This window comes from Cryptomeria japonica, chromosome 11, assembly GCF_030272615.1.
Source record: "Cryptomeria japonica chromosome 11, Sugi_1.0, whole genome shotgun sequence".
NCBI classification, from domain to species: domain Eukaryota; kingdom Viridiplantae; phylum Streptophyta; class Pinopsida; order Cupressales; family Cupressaceae; genus Cryptomeria; species Cryptomeria japonica.
In genome coordinates, this window is record NC_081415.1 from 25,926,755 (window position 1) to 25,935,657 (window position 8,903).

Here is an 8,903-nt window from a genome sequence, read left to right on the forward strand (position 1 = left end):
TGTATTGGTCTCTCTTTCCATTTGCATGATTTATAGCCTACAAAATAGGTGTAAGAACTTGTAGATTTTAGTAATGTGATTGTTTCCAATTCTGGAGGGCAGTTAATGTAGGAATGTAAGTAACTTGTTTTTAGTATGCTTTCATTCTTTGTCCTCATCAATTGGTGCAATGCTTTTTGACCAACATTCAAAGTCGTAAATGGCCTACTACAAACAACCAAGGGTAATTTTTTTAGCATGTGAAAAGTTTCTTGTGCACCGATATCATGTTCTACTATAACTTTTGCCATGAATTTTTGGTAGGCTGCTAGAGTGGGGGCATCTTTTTTTTGAGTTGTGGATATTCGTGTTAGCATATCGGTACATCTTTCATATGCTCTCTCTGCTTTTGATGCATATTTGGTGATGTATTTCAGTACAAGGTCAAGGTTGCGTGAGATAAGAAATTGACAATCAATGTTAGCTCTCCATAGTGAAAGCATTGTTGGGTTATGTATGTTAAGCCTGTCATCATTTCTTGCAGGCTCATATTTCTTTGTTCCCATCTCATTGCATGTTAGGATAGAGGTGGGATGTTCTTCCCATGGTGCTTTATATCGGCATTCTAATTTTCTCCCCCTTTTTGGCAAGCATGCCCCCTCTCTAAATTTTGTGTCTCTGCATGCGATTAACCAGTTCTTCATAATCATGGGTTGGATTTGTGGCTAATATTTCTTTTGTGTTCAGGAGGCATGGATCATCGCGTGGGGAGCGTCATATTTTTTGTTTCTATGTGATACATCATGAGGGTTCCAGGCACTTACGTACTTGTTAAAAAAAACTCTTGTGTTGTTGATAGCATCATTGTTCTCCCAATCCAATCTGTCCATGTCTGGAGTATTTTCGAGCCATAGAAAACCATGGATATGTGCGGTGCCTCGGTGTTGCCATTCGTATCTATACCAAAAATCTTTTACACCAAGGATTTTTTCAATGACTTCTTCACGTAAGATGATGAATCTGTAGATTATTTATTACATTTTTAAGATGATGTTTGTTTGAATGCATTGCAATATCCATGTTATCTGAGAGGAGCCATTGGAGGTCTGGCCACTTCGTGTCGGTTGCACTTAGCATGAAGAAAAGCATGGGAGACCTTATTTGGGTAATCATGTTTGTTAGCTCAATGCGACACTTGTTCCAATATGGTCTAGTGCCTCTCAAGGAGGAGCCAAAGTGCAATAACTCCTCGGCTAGTTGCAAGTTTGGGAGATCTTTAAGTGTGCGTGCAGATTCTCAACAGTGTCTAGTAAGTGTTCCTCTGCATTTTTCTTAATAGAAACTGTTGCAAGTGATTGGCTTCGGTGGTGCATCGTAAGGTTGTAGATGTAGTATCAGAAGCTTGGGTGTCAGCCAAATCTTTGGTCATGAAATCTCATTAGATGTAGTACATATTCATGTATCTGCACCTCCCTTGTCCTTGGTTGCATGTGGAGTCCAGCTCCATTTGGAAAGAGTGTGGGAAATGCCATGTCAAGTAAGCCCTCCATATTATATTTATTGATTGGTGACAAGACTATTTCTGGCCATTCAATGATATTATTTGTGCTTTCTTCTAGCTCCAGCATTCTCTTAATTGTCTCTAGTTCACGTTGCTTGTTTGGTAGCTAGGCAACAAATGATGATGTATTGGTTGTAGCATCGTTAGTTTCATCTTCCTCAAAGTTATCTTCATTGTCTATAGTCCTTGCATCATCACTTACTTCAATAGCGTGAAGGATGTTTGATATGTCTGTTTTGTCCTCAGGGATTTGGTGTAAACCGTTTAAGTCCATTATAAAATTCTTATACTATGGGTTGTATTTGATTTTGTATTGTAGTGCGTCCTTAACGTGACCCCTGCTTACATAAAAATCATAATGGCTTCCTTAAGCTTGGATCCAGGGAACTATCAAGACATATATGTCGCTCATGTTGCGTGGGAGCACACTTGCAATGTTTTTAATATCTTGCGGGAAGCTAATTGTATGTCCATTGTACTTATATTGGTCTCCAATAGTGTACATGAACTGTAATATATATTTCACTCTAGCGATGAGAATTTTTTCTACCTGGGTCAATATATTCAACACGACAAGTTGCTCCCCTGGGTCCACGTTATTATCTGGTGAGAACCAATGCACACCCTTTTCATTAATGCATCTCCTACAGGTGACATCCTGGCATATTGGGTTTGCAGGCATACTTGGATAAGACTCCTTGCATATAATGCATATGTGGACATGAGAAAGCACATCTATTCTTCGTCGGAAATGTTTCATTGTTGATGTGAAGTCTGTATTGTCATTCACTTGAGTTGTTTGTTTTAGTCAGGCATTGATCCTAAAATATAGTTTTCTGGGGGCTCGAGCATTTGTCACACTTAGATATTTTCCTTGGGTAGGCCTATGTTCACTTTTTTCTATTTGTTTAAGGTGCCTATGTATAGCTATTTCTTCTTTATGGTTTGCATAGTATGTCCAACTTCTTTTTCTATTCAGTTCTCTTTTATCTTCTAGTTGTGTAAGGTTGTTGTCGGTGTCTTGAGTACAAGAGTCGTCCATCTGCCCAAAGTATTTATAGGATAAACTATAAACATTTTGACAAAACCGTGTTTCAATCAAATGTACACAACACGATAAAATGTCTGTACAACGCTGGATATCGAGAAGGGCAAATAGTGCGTATGCATATATAGTGGTATAAGAGAAAGGCAATCATACCAAGATAGGGACCTCCTCTGCATTGAATAAAAGCTTTCATTAGATGAGGTGAAATTAGAACATGTGAATAGGAAGGTGCAAAGGCTTACACAATAAATATCTGGATAAGCATTTCAAAAACAACAATTTCTATGTGAAGCCTTGGATCCACTAGTTCAAACTTTAGTAGAGAAAGGAGGAAAATTTACAATAACAAGAATGACAAGCATGCAACCCATAGTACGCCAGTTCAACATTTACACTAGTTCAAAGTTTAGTAATAGTTCAAAGTTTAGTAAAGAATGTAGGGAAATTTACAGTAACAAGAATTAAAAGCATGTAGCCCATATTACATCAGTTCGACATTTACTGAAAGCTACACTTTTAAATTAAGTAAAATATATGACAAGGGGAATAATAAGACTCGCCAACTCAAAACTGGAAAACCAAGATACTTCTTGGATATTATAAGGGGGAAATTGTGTACAAATGTATACACATAAGGGGGATTTATTGCCTGCCATACTATATAGGGGTAAATTAGACTTTAGTCTGTATTTACAACAGTCTGCTAGATTTGAGTCTGTGGCCTCGGATTAATACACATCTCTTTAATTTTCTCAAGCAAAATAGTGCTCTCTGAGGGAAAATATAGCCGCTTAGCCTTGGTGATGGTAACCTTCAACCATTCTTCATTATTGTATGTTCTATGTGGTGCCTTGGATCCACTAGTTCAAAGTTTAATAGAGAATGCAAGAAAATTTACACTAACAAGAATGAAAAGCATGCAACACATAGTACATCAGTTCGACATTTACACCAGTTCAAAGTTTAGTAGAGAATGCAAAGAAATTTACAGTAACAAGAATGGAAAGCATGTAGCCTCTACTCAGGGTTAAAATCATCATAAATTAATTAGATTATAAGAGAGAATCACAAACTCTAATCTAATTAGAATTAATCCTAAATAACAATAAAAAAATGCAAAACCAATTGAATAATGAACAAATGAATCTAATTAAGACTCTCTCAATCAATTTGATAAAGCTTCCATTTCTCTTCTCCTTAGTTGTTGTAGAATTGACTCTCTGGTATTGCACTAATTTCCTGCATAGATTAGACAGCTATTTCAAAGACTATGATTCTGGACCGATTTGTGAAAATGATGCTGTATTTATAGATTTTCAACATAGAAGGGGTGAGGATTTGAACTCAAGTCCTGATTGATAGTCAACTGAGATTGATTGATCAGTGAACTAGTCACGATTGACTTGTTAACTCATTTGATTGATTTGTTAACGAGATTGACTGAAGAGTGAACTCAATTGATTAACCAGTGGATTGAATAGATTAGCTAGTTGACTGAATTGATGGATTAGAAGACTGAATTGATTGGAGAGATAAGTGGATTGATTGAAGAGATGACTGAATTGATTGATTAGTCAGAAAAAGCTAATTTGGAGTGAAAAGGGGTGATTGAAGAGTTAACTGATTAGTCAATTGATTTGATCAATCCGTTATGATTTCAACATGTGATGTAGGAGATTAATTTGAAATTCATTTTCATTTTGATTTGAATTTGAATTTGAATTTTGATTTTCGAATGCTGAAATGCACATGAAATTAACCAAAATTCAGATTTGGTGAAATGTGAATTTGATTATTTAGAATTAGATGAAATTAATTGAAATTTGAATTTGGGGAATTGTAGGAATAAGTTAATTAATTTAAATAATTTAAATGAAATTATTTAAATATTAGAAATGTGATTAATTAAATAATACAGATTATTCAATTAAGGGAATTAATCTAATTAATTAGATACATAATATTTAATTAATATTTAGAAAAGGGTTAATTGATTAATTAATTAAGGAATAGAAATTGAATAATTAATAATGTTGAATGAGATGATTGAAATAATTATCTTAATTAAATAATTAAAGAATTACTTAATAGAGAAGATGAATAATTAGTTCATGATGAAAAATACATTTTTCAGTGTCTACATTTGCCCCTCTTTGACACAATGTCAAGATGACATTGTTTCAAAGAAAACAAAAAATTTCTATCCTAGCATGCCCCAGTGACGTTAGGGTATAATGCCCCCTCAAGAGATTGTTTGTGCATTGAAGGCATGAATGATCTCTAAAAAGAAGAAGAATGTTAGATGAAAGATGAAGAATGGTTAACTTGATGACATGAATGAGTTTGATTGGATTGAAGAAATGGTTAAAATAATTTATAGATTGATTGAATGGTAAGATTGATAGGATTGATGGGATTGATTTGATTGATAAGATTGATCTGATAAAGATAAAGTCTAGTTTCAGGAAGGACATATCCTGTATAAGACAAAGATGATCAAAACATTTGGTTTCAGGAAGGATACTGTTAGGATAAATGGTGGACAACTGAGAGGGGGTGGGGGGTGAATCAGTTGTCAACAGATTATGAGAAATTAAAGAACTAATAACTTTTTACCGGAATAGCAGAAAACATATACCGTTGTACTAGATTAAGCATTAAAGAATAATAGTAAACCAATGAATCAATACCATGCAACCATACCACATAACACCATGATTTATACGTGGAAAGGCTGGTAAAGGGAAAAACCACGGTGGAAAACCCTATCCATAGTCAGATGATACTTCTGTAGAAAGTATATGATTACAATAGGGGTCTGCACATGTACGAAGGCACACTGCCTAGAGCACACTGCTCATCACAATGGAGTCTCACTGACTACAAAAGAGGTTAACCACCTCAAAATAATCGGACAACAATCCAAAAAGATGAACTGCTTGAGATAGCATCAAACATGCTAGATTACAGTTCTGGATAAGCTCAATACCAGAGGTCTAAAACCTCTTGCATAAACCCAACTCGATCACCTATGATCGACCAATTCCTCTGCTCATATGATTATTACATTATTCACTCCTTGCACTTTTTTTCTACAATGAGCTTACATATATTTGTACAAAACTGAGACCTAAACAATTAGGTCGACCACCCAAATGCTAATCCAATAAATTCATTACATAATCCCAAATTAAAATCATAAATGTCGGCTTGGGGCCAAACAAATATCATCCAACCAATAAAACATCCCTGAAGCGCATCAAAAAGATCCAATAACACGTTTCATGAAACTAGTCCATAACCTAGATAGCACCGAACCTAAATAGATGCACACACACTAAAGAAATGATTCCAGCTAGTTGAGGAATGAACACGATCACCATCAACATCCTGAATCCTTTCTAGAAGCCGCACCAACACCACTTATGTGTACTATAAAAAATCTTCAATAAAGCTCTACTGGTGAAACCCTTACCAGATCAAGAAACCAAGCTTACTAGAATATGAGATAGCATCCAATCATCAGGTCAATACCAACTGACTTAAACATACTTTAGAAGCATATGAACCATCCATACAAACTTATTCCATCATCCAGATCATACCAATAACAATCAATTGATAACCTTCCCAATCCAATCCTTCTACTGGAAGTCGGTAAACAGTCATAACAGCTAGTGTTGACATCAATGAAAAAACATTAATGCAACACATAATCAATTCTTTTATATTGCCAACAATCTGCCCCTTTGGCATTGATGACAACACTAGATGTGAAAAACATCCAAGTGCTAGAGAATGCCAACAATCACTTCTAAAGAATATAGCAATAAAGCTTTGAACCAATTCTAAATTAGGAAACCAAATACTACCAAACAATACCACCAAAGCTCCCCCTGAGGAGTACAATCAATCTCTCCCTGTTTTTCACATAAATCTCTCCCCCTTTGACATCAATGTCAAATATATGACATAGACATCAAACAAAATATGAAATCTCCAAATCACAAGGCTGACTACTCCCCTTGAGTAGTAGCATAATTTTATCAATCCAGAGCAGAAGATAGCTTTGATAATACATACCAGAGTGATGCACATCTGCATCAATTAAGTCTCTACCGAAGGGGTATAAACCCCCAATCTATCTCTCAAATGCTCAAATGATTCCCAGGACAAAGGTTTAGTGAAGATATCTGCTATTTGTTCTTTAGTGTTCACATAAACCAATCCGACTTCTTTTGCTTCTACATTTTCCTTCAAAAAGTTATACTTGATTGATATGTGCTTAGTTTTGAAGTGAAATACTAGATTCTTTGATATGCCAATAATTGTAGAATTATCACAATGAATAACAACTAGATCATCACAACTTACTTTTATATCCTTCAACATCTACTTCATCCATATAACTTGAGTGCAATTGGTTGCTACTACAACATATTCAACTTCAGTAGTGGATAACAAAATGCATGACTGCTTCTTGCTGATCCATGAAATGAACTTCTTCCCAAGAAAGAATACTCCACCAGAAGTTATCTTCCAGTCATCAACATCACCTGCCCAATTTGCATCTGTATATGCACATAAAGTGAAGTCATTATCTTTAGGGTACCATAAACCATATTCAGTTGTAACTTGCAAATACTGGAATATCCTTTTTACTGCACTTTCATGATTTTCTCTTGGATTACTTTGATATCTTGATACAATGCTAACTGCATTCATTATATCCGGTCTAGTTTGATTTAGATATAGCAAACCACCAATCATGGATTTATATCTTGTAGGATTTACCAGTGGGGATACATCTTTAACTGTCAACTTTTCACTTGTAACCATAGGAGTACTAACCGGTTTTGAGTTTTCTATACCAAATTTCTTCAATAATTCCCTTAGATATTTAGTTTGACAGATAAAGATGCCTTTATCAGTCTGATTAATCTGCAAACCTAGAAAAAATCTTATTTCACCAGTCATAAACATTTCAAATTCATTCTTCATATTTTCAGAGAATTCCATGTACAATTTGTCTTCACCTCCAAAAATGATATCATCAACAAATACTTCAATAATCAAAATATAATCATTAGTGATCTTATAATATATGTTACTGTCAACATTACCTTTTGTAAAATTAAGCTTCAAAAGATACTTATCCAACCTTGCATACCAAGCTCTAGGAGCGTGTTTTAATCCATAGAGGGCTTCCCTTAATCTGCAAACCATGTTTTTATCATCTGACAGTGAAAATCCATTAGGTTGCTCAATAAAGACTTCTTCTTCAAGTTCTCCATTCAGAAATGCACACTTAACATCCATTTGATAGACCTTGTAGTTCTTATAGGCTGCATAGGCAAGAAATAGTCTAATAGCTTCAATTCTAACTACCGGTGCAAAAGTTTCACCATAATCAATTCCTTCCTTATGAGAATATCCTTTGCAAACAAATCTAGCCTTGTTCCTTATAACTTGTCCATCCTCATTCAGTTTGTTTCTAAAAACCCATTTAGTTCCAATAACATTTTTGTTTTCAGGTTTGGGAACCAAAGTCCAAGTATTATTCTTTTCTATCAGATCCAATTCTTCTTCCATAACTTTCATCCAACATTCATCTTTACAAGCTTCAATTACTGATGCCAGTTCAATATGAGAAATAAGACATACCTCTTCATTTGCCAGCCTTCTTCTTGTCATAACTCCCTTGTTTTTGTCTCCAATGATCTAATTTTCAGAATGATTTAATCTTACATACCTTGGTGTTTTATAATTTTTCAGGTTCTCTATGCTATTCTTCAGTTACAGTTGAATTTTCTGATGATACCGGGGTAACTGGTTTAGTATTATGTTTCGGTACATGCATCACCAGATCAATTATGATCATTTCTATTGCCTGTTCTTTGTCATAAGATTTAGCTTGTCTTTATGCTACTCATCCACCTTCACATTAGTGCTCTCCACAATTCTCTACAATCTTTTGTTATAACATCTATATGCTTTGCTTTTAGTTGAATAACCAAGAAATATTCCTTCATCACATCTAGGATCAGACTTTCCAATTGAATCATCTCTTTTGATATAATGCTTACTTCCAAAAATTCTAAAATACTTAAGAGTAGGGGAATGACCAAACCATAATTCATAAGGTGTCCTACCGATATCTCTTTTGATATGAAATCTGTTGAATGTATAAACTTCTATACTTATTGCTTCTCTCCAGTAGATATGAGGCAAATTATCTTCCATTATCATGCTTCTGGCTGTATCCAATATGGTCTTATTATTCCTTTCCATAATACCATTATGCTGAGGTGTCTG